Source organism: Nannospalax galili, unplaced genomic scaffold (assembly GCF_000622305.1).
Source record: "Nannospalax galili isolate Female #2095 unplaced genomic scaffold, S.galili_v1.0 scaffold857, whole genome shotgun sequence".
Classification (NCBI taxonomy): Eukaryota; Metazoa; Chordata; class Mammalia; order Rodentia; family Spalacidae; genus Nannospalax; species Nannospalax galili.
In genome coordinates, this window is record NW_008338788.1 from 387,633 (window position 1) to 401,752 (window position 14,120).

The 14,120-nt window shown below is 43.2% G+C and overlaps 1 protein-coding gene across 1 annotated transcript in view; it reads right to left on the reverse strand.

The window, feature by feature from the left end:
- Nucleotides 1-7,425, reverse strand: part of LOC103734444 (cytochrome P450 2B1-like) — a 24,158-nt gene extending 16,733 nt beyond the window's left edge. Inside the window, exon 1 of the mRNA XM_029563638.1 lies at nucleotides 7,382-7,425. The gene's annotated coding sequence lies outside the window, so the exon portion shown is untranslated. The remainder of the gene's footprint in view (nucleotides 1-7,381) is intronic.
- Between the last annotated feature and the right edge of the window lie 6,695 nt (nucleotides 7,426-14,120).

The window sequence follows — 14,120 nt, forward strand, 5'->3', positions numbered from 1 at the left end:
GGGAGGAGGGGGAAAGGGAAGAGGAAGAGGAAGAAGAGGAAGAGGAAGAGAAGGAGGAAGAAAAGGAGGAACAGGTGGTGGAGGAGGAGGAGGAGGAAGAGGACCTACCTCTTGAAGCTGAGGATGCAGCTCAGTTGGTAGAGTGCTTGTCTAGCATGCACAAAGTCCTGAATTTGATCCTGAGCACCACATTACCTGGGCATGGTGTACCACCACACCCAAAGATGGATTTTTTTAAATGGTACTGATATAATTGCCCCAAAATAACAGAAACCTAACACATTTAAGTTTGTTCATTTGAAAACAAATGAAGTATTATTCTGAAGTTGTAGAATGCTAGGTTTTTTAATGTTTTATTATTTTTATTTTATGTGTATGAGCATATTGTCCCATGTATGTAAGTGCACCTGTGTCATGCAATGCCCAAGAAAGTCAGAAGAGGGTGTTAGATCCCCTAGAACTGAAGTTACAGATGGTTGTCAGCTGCCATGTGGGTGCTGGGAATGGAACCCTGGTCTTCTGCAAGAGCAGCCAGTGCTCTTAACCACTGAGCCATCCCTCCAGCTCTGAATACTGATTTTTTTTAAGTCCAAATGTTGGCAGTTATTAGAGGCCACAGTTTGTCTATTTCTCTACTCTTGGCCAACAGAATTTCATCATAATTAAGATACCATCTTAGTAAAACACACATCATGATAAAAGTCCACACAAACTCCTTCCAAAAGCACAACTGCCTAGGAGAGTAGCCCTCAGCTTCTTGAGCTACAACTGAATATCCAGAAACCATTCCAGATTGCATGTTATCAAGCTGTGTCCTAAGTGGTCTATTTCTTCCGTGGGGCAGGGCCTGTTGCGGAGAATTGACTGTGGTAAGCCACAGAGGGAGGGGCTTTCTGCGCCATCTTGGACAGGTGCCGTGAGACCACACGGCCGGGAGCAAGAACAGAGTGGCCCAGCGTTTACCGACCTGGGGTGAGACTGTGAGCCCATGAGGCATGGGCAAAAAGCTATGGGTGGACTATGTGGACTACGGGCAGGTGATGGTTGCTGGTGTAGGGATGTCATTTCTTCAGTGACGTAGCCACTCCTGTTCCAGTAAATGGCCCTGTGCTCTTGCTCATTTGAACAACCCTAATTAAACTCAATGGGTCAATAAAGGATACATCCATCAAAGTAGGAGGGGGTTTGTTGACAAGAAGTGTTTCACTGGAAGAGAGGAATGACGGGAGAGGGAAATGGGTGGGCATGACTGAAACGGAGTATTGAATTGTCAAAGAATCAAAAAACAATACAAATAAAATGAATTAAATAGGGTGTTGACCTTTCCAACATGTGGGAAGCATGTGATTAAAACACTCCTGGCCAGGGGTGGTGGAAGGCACCTGCCATCCCAGCATACAGGAAACTAGGACAGGAGGATCATGAGTTTGAGCACAGCCTTGAAAACATCAGGAGACCCTGTCTCCAAAAATGAACAAGAAAAAATAAATAGATAGACCATTGCTCAGGGTTGGGGACTTACAGAAAACAAAACCAAGAGGTAGACAACCAAGATTCAGGAGGGACAGGGAGTTGACAACGATTGACACTGTTCCAGCTCGCTCAGTGAGATGTGGTGTCTTGGATGCTAATTATTAATAAATGAGTAGTAACTAAACATAAAATCCTGCATCGAGAGAGAAACTAGCAAATACTTTGCCAGGGCGGGCTACAGGAATGGTGTATGAAGTTTGTTGTTGATAAACACTCCCTCCCTACCTCTTCTCCTGCCCCACCTCTCCTTCCCTTTGTCCTAACATACCACAGGTTAATCTTTGCTCCCTCTTACTGGCATACACAAGAGCTATTTGTTGATGCCTCTGACATTTTTCATTCTCTTCTGGAACAGGCAAACTCCCAAGGACATGGAAAAAGAATTCTATACCCATGGCTCACAACCCAACATGGACCCACCTTCCCCGCTCTGAGGACAGTGCCCCACACATTTCAACTAAGCAAGCACAGCTGTGTCGATCAGGCCACCATTCACCCTGTGTCAGCATCTCACCTTTCACTTGCCAATCTTCCCACCTGAACCTGGAGCCTGGAAGGCATCCTTGCTCTTCCGGCTACATGATCTCTGAGTCCAAAGGCCCAGCCCACCCTGGGTCCCTGTCTCCCCATTTCTCACCCTCAGGAAGGAGTTGAGGAGGCCTCTTCTGTCCATCTGCAGGAGGTTCCCTAAGATGGGGAGAGGACGAGGTCCTGGAGGGAGGTGGCCACAGGCCTTTGAGTGACCTCTGATAAGGAGACTCAAGAGGCCTAACAGTAAAGAGAGGAGGAGAAGGACACTGAGCTCCATGGTCCTGGTCTAACCACTGTCCACTCCACTCCAGCTCTAGTTGAACCTTTTATCCTGAACCTGCCTCTCTGTGCAGTTATACACGTTCTTCTGTTCCCTGCCTTGTCGTTGTCTGGGAGTGTAACACCCATACTTCCTGTTTGCTCACCTGCTTTTAGCCTATTCCTTTTTCTCCACCCTAGATGTTGGCAAGGGCATTGGGAAACCGATACCAAGATGCAGAAGAGTGTGGGGGTAGTGCATCTTGATTTCTGTGGGTGAGTGTATGCTTGTCAACTCTTTTTATTTACACTAGCAAAGACCTGGCATGAAGTCTTGAATTTCATGCCCAGTACTGCACAAAGATGGTGTGATGGTGAATGCCTGTCATTCCTGCACTTGGGAGGTGGAGCAAGAGTTTGAGGTCTTTCTTCACTATGCAGTTATCAACTTTCAGTTAAAATGACTCTGGTTGCAATCTCCCCTGCCATACAAACACTGTCCCCTTTCTAGCCTTGGACACAGAACTGCTCCTGCTCGTCCACCTCAAATTTCTGGATTATCTTCCTAACTCAGACTATCTTAACCCTTTAGTGTAGTTTGTTAGACTCTCCACAGGCTTTCCCCACCCCCACCTTCACCTGGCTTCCTGATCTGCCTGACACAGGCAGCCTACTACCTGCCTACTACCCTGGTAAGCCAGTCCTTCCCACTACATCTTGATTCCCCTACAGCCTTAGCACCTCCAATCCCTACCACCACTACCCCCATGTCCCCATTCTAGCCTTGGGCCCAGACCCACTCCTGCTTTTCTGCCTCAGATCTCTGGACTGCCCTCATAGTCCAGACCTGCATAATGTGACCTAATCCCTTACACCCAGACTAAGTCAATTCTCCAGCTAACTTTGTTTGACCCTCCACAGGCTGTCATCACCCCCGTCTTACCCTTAGGCCCCATCCTGATCTGCCGAGTACAGATCTACCAACCACCCAGCAAGCCTATTACCCTGTGATAGCCTGAAGCACACACCAACTAACTTTTCATGCCTGAGCAAAAAGCAGCCAAGCTACATCAACAATATAAACAAAATCATAATTCAAATAAACGAAAGCAGAATAGAATTTCCTGTTGGACACAGAGCAAACAAAAGACATCCATATGCCCAAATAGCGATGTAAAAACACAAGTATTATGAAAAACCAAGAGACTGTGTCCCCAACAAAACCCATCATTCCTACAGAAGTGTAATAAATGAGAATCGCTCTGAGAAACCTGACATAGAACTTAAAAGAACAATCATAAACATGATCAAAGAACTCAAAGAACACACAGACAAAAAACTCAAAGAACTCAAAGAGGACAGGCATAAGCTTGTGATGGAAGCCTAAGAAAATACAAATATGTGGCTGAATAAAGTAACAAAAACAACGCAGGACTTGAAAAGTGAATTCACAGAAGAGAGATAAATATTGAAGAAAACCCAAACCAAAATAAAGATGGAATTTAAAAACTCAGTCAGTCTATTTGAAACAATAGGAGAAAGCCTCACAAGTAGAATGAATGAAACAGAAAACAGAATATCAAGACAAAGTTGAAGAACTAGACTCCTTAAGCACGACTATGAAAAACTAAAACAAACAAACAAAAAGACCCACAGGAATGGAGTATACAGGAAATGTGGGATACCATGAAAAGATAAAATTTATGAATCATAGACATACAGCAAGGAGAAGAATCCCAGGCCAACAGCATTGAACAGCTCTTTAACTGGATTATAGATGAAAACTACCCTAAACTAAGGAAAGACTTACCTATACAGATTCAAGAAGTAACACAGAACACCAATTAGACAAGATCAGAACAGAAACGCCCCATGGCATACCATAGTGAAAACACTAACTTTACAGAACAAAGAGAGGGTACTGAAACCTGCTAGAAAAAACAAGTCACATATAATGGAAAACCCACCAGAATTGCAGCTGACTTTTCAGTCCAAACTGTGGAAGCCAGAAGAGCCTGAACCAAAGTATTCCCAGTTCTTTTTAAAAATATTTTACTTATTTTTTTTATTTTGTGTGTATGAGTGTATTGGTTGCATGTATGTAACTGTACCTGTGTTATGGAATGCCCACAGAGTCAGGAGGTGTTGGGTTCCCCAGGAGCTGAAGTTACAGATACTTGTTAACCACCATGTGGATGTTGTGACTCAAACCCGGGTCCTCTACAAGAGCAGCTGGTGCTCTCAACCTCAGAGTCATTTCACAACCCAAGTATTCCCAGTTCTAAACAACCATGGATGGTCAACCCTGAATACCCAGCAAAACCATCTATCATAGTCGAAGGAGAACAGAAAATTTTCCATGACACAAATAAGGTAAAAGAATTCATGTCCACCAAACCAGACCTATAGAGAATTCCCAAAACAATAGAAAGGACTGAAGATAGGAGTGACTATGCCCAAGAGATTACAGAAAAAACAAAGGAAGGAATAATTATGGAACCATAAAATAGGACCAAGAACCCAAACAAATTAAAAGGACAGTACCCAATACACATCTTTCAATAACAACTCTGAATATCAATAGCCTCAACTCCCCAGTCAAAAGACTCAGGCTAGTGGAATGGATTAAGAAACAAAATCTATCTTTTTGTTGTTTTCAAGAAACTCATTTCACCTTCAAGAATAGACACTACCTTAGGGTGAAAGGATAGAAAAAATATTCCAAGCAAACGGCACAAAGAAACAAACAGGTGTTGCAATTCTAATATCTGACAAAGTAGACTTCAAATTGAAACCAATCAGAAGAGATAGAGAGGGTCACTTTATTCTAATCAAAAGAACAATTGACCAAGAAGATACTGCAATTATGAATAGATATGCACCAAACTCTTGTGCACCTAATTTCATAAAAGCAATACTAGAGAACTATGTAACACAAATTAAACCAAACTCAGTAATAGTTGGTGACTTCAATATTCCACCCACTATCACCCATAGACAAAAAATAAACAGAGAGATATCTGAGTTAAATAACATCTTACATCAAATGGCCCTAACAGACACCTACAGACTATTATACCCAAGCACCAAAGAATATGCTTTCTACTCAGCAGCCCATGCAATTGATGGCATACTGGGAAACAAAACAAAACTCAAAAAAAATAAAAAATATTGAAAAAATTCTGAGCACTCTATCAGGTCACAATGGAATAAAGCTTATAAGCAACAGTAAAGTAAGGTCTAGTAACTACAAGAACTCGTGGAGATTAAACAACACACTCCTGAATGAGGAATGGGTCAAAGAAGAAATTAAGAAATAAAAGTATCCTGGGACTAAATGAAAATGAGAATACAACACTGCAAATCTCTGGGACATGTTAAAAGCAGTCTTAAGAAGGAAGTTTATAGCTCTAAGTGCCTACATCAAAAAATCAGAGCAAGCACACGTAAATGACTTAACAGTACAACTCAAGATTCTGGAAAGATAAAGACAAACCAAACACAAATCTAGTAGAGAAGAAATAACAAAACAAAACAAAATCAGAGCATAAATTAATCAAATAGAAACAAAACAATACAAAGAATCAATGACTCCAAAAAGTTTCTTTGAAAAGTTAAACAAGATAGACCCTTAGCCCAGTTAACCATAAGAAAGAACAAATTTGAATTAGTTATCTCAGAGACGAAAGGGAAAACATCACAAAAGACACCAAAAAACCTAGAACATTATAAGGAAATACATTAAAAAGTCTATATTCTATTAAATTTGAAAATCTAAAGAAATGGATGAATTTCTAATTTCATGGAAACCACCTAAGTTAAACCAAGAAGAGATCAACAGCTTAAACAGACCAATAACAAACAAGGAAATTGGAACAAAACTTCCTAACTAAAAAAAGTTCAGGACCAGGTGAATTCACAGCAGAATTCTACCAGACGTTCAAAGGTTTGCAACCAATATTTGTTAAATTATTCAAAATATAGAAACAGAGGGAGAACTCCCAAACTCCCGTGAAGCCGGTGTCACTCTAATACCATAACCAGGTATAGGAACAAAAAAGAAAACTGTAGACCCATAGCCTTAATGAACACAGACACAAAGAGTCTCAAAAATATACTCCCATACCACATACAGACACACATCAAAAAGATCATCCACCATGATCAAGTCGGCTTTATTCCAGAGACGCAGGGATGGGTCAGTATATATAAGTCAATAAATGTAATAAATCATATAAATGGACTTAAAGACAAAAATCACATGAACATTTCAATAGATGCAGAAGAAACCTCTGACAAAATCCAACATGCATTCATGTTTTAAGTCCTAGTGGGAATTGGGCTTGAGGGAACATACCTCAACATAATGAAAGCTATATACAGCAAATACACAGACAATATCATTCTAAATGGAGAAAAACTGGAAGCATTCCCATTAAATTCAGAAGCCAGACAGGGATGCCCACTATCTCCACTCTTTTTCAATACAGTGCTTGAAACTCTTGCTAGAGGCACAACACAAGAGAAGGGAATTAAAGGAGTACTAATTGGAAAAGGAGAGGTCAAATTATCCCTAATTGCAGATGACATGATATTATACATAAGAGAGCCCAAAAATTCCACTAGAAAACTACTAGGAATGATTAATACTTTCAGTAAAGTGGCAGGTTACAAAATCAACTTACAAAACTCAGTAGCCTTTCTATATACTGGCAGTGGCAGTCTACTAATTTGGCCCCTAGGGAACAGCCAGGATATGGCAAGACCTATTTTTGGCTGGCCCAGGGCTGAACCTGCACAGGACAGTTCTTGGTATTCAGCCTTCGGGTACATGTTTTTCTCTAACTAGTTTCTGCTTGGGTTCTGCTGGTGCAATTACACATAATTAATGAGACTCCACGGTTCAAGTGAACCTGCAGGTTTATTCGACAGAAAGTCTTCCTGCTTTGAAACAAGGTATAAAACATTGTAATTCTGCAATAAACTACCCACTTGGCCAACAGCCTACAGGTCCTCCTGATCTCAGCTGCCTCTGGGTCTTTTTTCCTTCATCCCTTACCTTCCCACGCAGGCTTTTTAAGACCCCCAGTAGCTGGACTGCCACATTGGTGCCCAAAGAGGGACCGAGTCCTGCAAAGTAAACAGAGCAATGATTTCAAATACAAGGCTGTCAGGTAAGGGGGCTGTGGTGAGTTGATGGAATAGTCAGGAGTGAAGTAAGATGGGACAAACAGGTTCTAGGGAGAGTGCTCTATTTTTTCAGATGCTTCACTCTTAGCTTTATGCTCACTCTAGCAATGCTAGGCCTAAACACTCAGATTTTGTACAGGAGACTCGTCCTTGGTTTCCTGAAGAGGAGACCGTTAGCTTGGGAACTTGGGGAAAAGTAGGTAGGAAAGTCAAAGATGAATATAGGGTGTGGGACCAGCAAGCTATTCCAACTTTTGCTTTGTGGAATCTTATTCACGATTCCTTGATCCTCAGCATGAAGTTGACTCGCTCATTATTTGCCATTCTTCTAAACCTGCCTCCTCTGAACTTAAAGATATTCAGTGTTCAGCCCCATCCCCCACCCTCCAGAGTACACAGAGCCTCCTGAAATTGAGGACTCTTGAGTTGCTTTCAGTTGCTGCACATTCTAAGGAGAATGAACTCCCTCCTTTTTGATGGTGCGGTTAAAAATGAGGACTTTCCACCTTTTGTCACTGATGTTGCTGAGCCTCAGCGTCGTAACAAAAGATGGACTCTGCTTTAGAGGTGGCAGCTCCTTTAAGGATCTTGGAATAAATTCTACTCTTTCACCTTTACAGGAAGCCCTGCTAAAGGCTCAGGAGAAGGGAGAGGGTATTTCAGGCTTTTCTTGTTTCCCTGTCATGCAACAAACTGATGCCCAAGGCCAACAACAAATTTATCAACCTATTCCTTTTAAAATCATAAAGGAATTAAAACAAGCAGTAGTGCAGCGCGGAGCCACCGCACCCTTTACTCTGACTTTATCAGGCTCCCTTGCCGCCAATGCCTTGCCTCCCTCTGACTGGAGCAGCACTGCCTGAGCTCGCCACTTCGGAGGAAACCAGTTGAACAAACGGTGGAACAGGCAGAACCGTAACTGGGCCAACGATCTAGGAGTCATTGCTGCTGATGTGTTAACTGGAGATGGGTCCCATAGCAGAGTTAACAACCAATTATATTCCCTCACCCCTGCATGCTTATTGACAGGTTAATGTTATTGCTATGCAAGCTTGGCAGCGTTTTCCAACAACCAGGAAAAAGACTGAAGAACTTTCAAACATTCAACAGGGTCCTGATGAACGGTATCAGGATTCTGTCTCCAGCTTATTCCAGGTTGTTAGCAGCGTTATAGTAGATGGAAAAGCAAGGGTATTATTGGTAAAGCCGTTACCTATGAAAATGCTAATCAAGCATGCCAGACTGCCATATGACCTGTTAGAAAGAAGGGGCCCTTGTCTGATTATATCAGATTGTGTGCTGATATTGGGCCTTCCTATATGCAGGGAGTGGCTATCGCTGCTACTGTTAAGGGAATGACTCCACAACAATTTTTAAGGCAGCAAGTCATCTGGAGGAAAGGATTTAATAGGGGAATGAGAAAGGAAAAATCAAATGAATGTTATCACTTGGTCAATCAGGTCATTTTGTACAAGAGTGCCCTAATCCCCCTAACAACAGGCCTCCTGTGACTACCCCAAATAAGACACCCGGTTTATGCCCCCTGTGGAAAGAGGCAACCACTGGGCTAATGAATGTAGGTCAAAGTTTACTGCTGCTGGACAACCTCTTCCCTGGGAATCCTTCCCCAGGCCAGCTAAGGTCCCAACAAACAATAGCAGCCATGACCAAGGGGACTTCCAATCTGTCAACTCCCTCCACAGAGCAACTTCTGGGTCTTCTAGCCGCCCCCTCCTACTCTGTACTGACTCCAGAAATGGACCCACAGGCCATCCTCACTAGAGTATGTGGGACTCTCCCAGAAGGAACTGTGGGATTGCTTCCTGGAAGAAGTGGATGGACTATGAAAAGATTTCATGGGGATGTAGATTAGTATTACACTGGAGAAATTAAGGTCATGGCTCACTCTCCTATGGCAATATATACTATCACTACAGGACAGCCCACAGCTCAGCTCATCATCCTGCCTTTGGGGCCCCAGTTAGGAGATTTTCAGGACACTTGCAAAAGAGGAGACTGGGAATTTTGTTCCTCTGATCGGACATTTTGGTTAGAAACAGTGGGACTGGAACACCTGTGTTGCATAGCTTTAGTGTCAACTTGACACACCTGGGTTGAGGGAACCTCAATCGGGGAATTTCCTCTATTGGACTGGCCTGTGGCCATGTCTGTGGGGAGTTTTCTTGATTGTTGAGTGATGTGGGAGGGCCCAGCCCACTGTGGGTGGTGCCACCTCTGGGCAGGTGGGCCTGTATTCGATAAGAGAGCAAGTTGAGGAGGGGCCAGGGGAGCAAACCAGTAAGCAGAGTTCCTCCATGGCCTGTGCTCCAGCTCCAGCCTCGAGGTTCCTGCCCTGAGTTCCTACCTTGGGCTCCCTGATGAACTGTGACCTGGGAGATGTAAGCTGAATAAACCCTTTCATCCCCAAGTTGGTATTGGTCAGAGTGTTTTGTCACAGCAATGAAGAAACAAACCAGGATAACACCCCAAAATGATATTAATTATTCAGGGAAAAGTTTTACTGGGGCTAACATGTCTGTTCTCAGCCTTCAGCATGGCCACTTGAGTGGAAGAAATCTGTGGCTTATACTGACAGACCCAGAATCCTGAAAAAACTGCAGATTTACTTAATTGGGAATCACTGGAGAGACATCGTGGTCCTTTCCAGCCTTACATACTTCGTTCTCTCCCTGTTAACCCATGGGAAGAGATGTGCTATCACAAATGGGCATCATAGTCTGTGCCCTTCCACCCACTGTTTCCAAGCAAAGCCACAGGGGATATGACCCTAGAAAAGGTATGAGTGAACAACAACAGGGGATTCTTGAACTTTGTATGTCCTATTCTAGTCAAGGAAGGGAGGGGCTGGGTTTCTCTGAGTCACTGATGTCTCCTCCTCCCAGACAAGCAGATGCTATTGGATGGACCGGTTCAAAGCCAGTCTGGGTGGATCAGTGGCCTTTACCCAAGGAGAAGTTAGCTGCCACTCATGAGTTAGTTCAAGAACAAGTACAGGCAGGACATACTGAACCTTCCACAAGTTCTTGGGATGCTCCTATTTTGTAATAAAGAAAACGTGAGGGAAATGAATGGCTGTTGCTACAGGTTCTTAGAGCTGTTAAGTTATGGAATTAATGGGTTCTTTAGAACCTGGGGAAGCTGCTCCAACTTCTGTCCCTCTTGATTCTAATAATTGTAGACTTTAAGGATGCATTGTTATCATTCCATGACACCCATAGGGCCTTCCTCAGTTTTTTTTTAGTCTCCTTTCCTGACATTGTCACGTACCAATGTCTCGCTTCCAATGGAAAGACCAACTTCAGGGAATAGCTAACAGTCCTACTTTATGTCAGAGATAGATTTCTGCTGTTCATGCTGTCCTATACAGCACTTTCCTCAGGCAATGTTTATACACTATATGGATGATCTTTTTAAAAATATTTCTATTGAGTTTTGTGCATTTCATACAATGGTTCTTAATCAAATTTAGACCCTCTACCCCATCCATGCTCCCCCACACCCCCACTGGACCTCATGCATTCTGTCACAGATGTGAAGTCCTATCCATTCAAGCATTTGTACCCAGATGTCTTTTGGTGCAAGTTCATCCAGTAGGGTCTAGTCAGCCTATCTGAATCCTTATCTACCTTATCTGACAGTTATTTACTTTTACAGAACCTTCTAAAACAGGCTGGCCTCATAAAAGATTCAACAAACCACTCTCTTTTCTTATCTAGGATACATCATAACAAATCACACTATTTGTCCACAGAGGTTACAATTAAGAAAAGATGCTCTGCTCACGCTTAATGACTTCCAAAAGCTCCTAGGCGATATCATACCTATTAAGACCTTCCCTGACTAACCACTTCTCAACTTCGGCCTCTCTCCCAGATTTTGCAGCTTCCAGATTTGATGCAACTTCACCTTGAAAATTAACCCCTGAAGCTTCCCAACCCCTGTCATTAATGGACGAAGCCATTAATCAAGCACAATTCGCTTGAGTTGACTTCCGCAAACCCATTTCTCTTATACTCCTTCCTACTGACAAATATCCCACAAAGGTTTTATGACAGGATCCCGGACCTTCGGAATGGATTTTCCTCCCCTCCGGGGGCAAAAACGTTATTATCCCATATTTAGAATTAATTTGTCAGCTAACAACTCAATGCTGGTACCAATACTTACAGATTTGGGGACGTGAGCCTGCTATTAATATTTATCCTTGTTCTAATGAAAATCTTTCTAAGCTCTAGGAACACTCTACTCCTTGGCAAATTTCAGTGGCAGGGTTCGTGGGCCAATTTCTAATAAACTTTTACAATTTGCCTTCCAGCATGCCTTCATCTTACCCCAAGTGGTTGCTTCCACACTCTTTGCCAGGGCACCTATGGTGTTCATAGATGGTTCTAGTTCAGGTATAGCTGTTGTCATAAAGGATGAGGAAAAGTTTGTTTTTCCTTTTGTGGCCAAGTCTGCTCAATGGATTGAGGTTTATGCAGCTTACAAGGCCCTACTCTTTAGTCCTGAATCCTATATACATCCTTTGGATGCACCTATCTTTCTCCCATTAATACAACAGGCCATTGATTCGTATGTTACCCATCATCAGTCTGCTATGACACGCTGATATCAGTTTTGCATTACCCATCCAATAGTTTGTTCTGTGGTAACTGTCAACCATTTCCCCTGTTCCATTTACAGGACTGAACCCTTGGGGCTTATGCTCAGAAGGACACTGGCAAATAGATGTCCCCCTTATTCCCACCTTTGGGCAGCTAAAGTATGTTCGTGTTATTATTGACATATACTCTGGATTTTTAGTTGCTACAGCCAGGACTAGAGAGTCAGCTAAACATTGTAATCAACATTGCTTCCATGTCTTTGCCATATGAAGGGTGTCTTGGTTTTTAAAAATAGATAATGTGCTTGCTTATACCTCAATAACATTTCAAAAATTTTGCACCACTTTTAAGATTTGTCATAACAGGAATTCCATATAACCCCCAAGGGCAGGGCACTGTTTGATGTATCAAACTGAGCTGGGCGTGGTGGCGCACGCCTTTAATCCCAGCACTCGGGAGGCAGAGGCAGGCGGATCTCTGTGAGTTCAAGGCCATCCTAGTCCACATAGTGAGTTCCAGGACAGCTGGGGCTACAGGGAGACCCTGTCTCAAAAAGACCAAAAAAAAAAAAAAATCGAACTAAAGAAATGAAATAGCGGATACATGGTATGATCAAGCCAGCCCACGTTATTTACTAAACCAATTCCTCTTTATTTTAAAATTTTTAAAGACTGATGTACGTGGTCTCTCTGCAGCTGAAAGGCATTTGCAGGAGCAGGGGTTCAAATTGCCCCTTAAGGATGGGCTGGCTGGAAGGATCCCTTGACAGGAAAATGGCATCCTACCACTCTGTTTATTATGGGGCCAGTGTTATGCTTGTGTTTTTCCACAGGATGCCAGTGGCCCCAATGGCTGCCTGAACACTTTGACCAACAATGCGACAGCCCATAAAAAGCACTGGCAGAAGATGACCAGTCACCTGGTCATGAAGATGCAGCACTTGTCTATCAAGGGGAAGGTGAAGAAGAGAGCCGGGTCCCAGCCCAGAGCACCATAGGCGACAGCATTCCGACTTGTGGACAGATTGCTACCAGAGGACCCAGGTACTTTGTGGACAGTCTGCCCACCCTTTTGGTGACCCTTTTGGCTATTCCATCCACCCCTAGTGAAGGGGGAGATATTGGGCCTTCCTTGTGGACCTTCCTTTGCTCACCCTGTAACTTGGGATGAACTGCCTATTACTGTCTTTGTTAATGACCCCTCCCTGTTTTGTGGCCTTGGCACTGAACACATGGTACCACATTTCATTGAGGTCAACTATACTGGCCTATTCCCTGTTCTGTAAATTTGTTTCAGGGGTCCAGCTTGGTTGTTAGGTAGTGTTTCTGAACTTGCTGGTTGCCTCCCCTTATCTGAGTGAGACATAAGGCTATGGATTTTGTATTTTGGTATTCTGGAGAAAGATGAGATTCAATTCTCCAACCATCAGCATTTCAACCATCCCCTGAGCTTTCCTTTGGCATATACCCCTATGATCAACCCCTTATTAACCAATTATCTTCTTGTTTTGAGGGTCCTGCTCCTTGGATTCATCAAGTTCCCAGGTGGAAACATGTTCACCTTCATTAGCTAATGCTATCTCCATTCTTGGTTGGCAGGAGGTATTTCTTGATCTTTCCTGGCAGTGACCTCCTGGTATTGATGACCCAGCTCCTTGGCACTGCTCATTGGCCCCATCCAGTCCTATAAGCTCTAAATGGAAAGTTACAACCAGACTTGTGACTCCTTACCACCACCACGGACACGTTAAAGTTAATGGGACTCTTAAAAAAATATTTTATTTATTATTTTCATTTTATGTGTATGAGTGTATTGCCTACATGTGTGTAAGTGCACCCATGTCTTGCAGTGTCCACGGAGGTCAGAAGAAGGCATCAGATCCCCTGGAACTGGAGCTACACATTGTTGTTAACCACCATGTGGGTGCTGGGAATTGAACCCCAGTCCTCTGCAAGAGCAGTCAGTGCTCTTAACTGCTGAGTC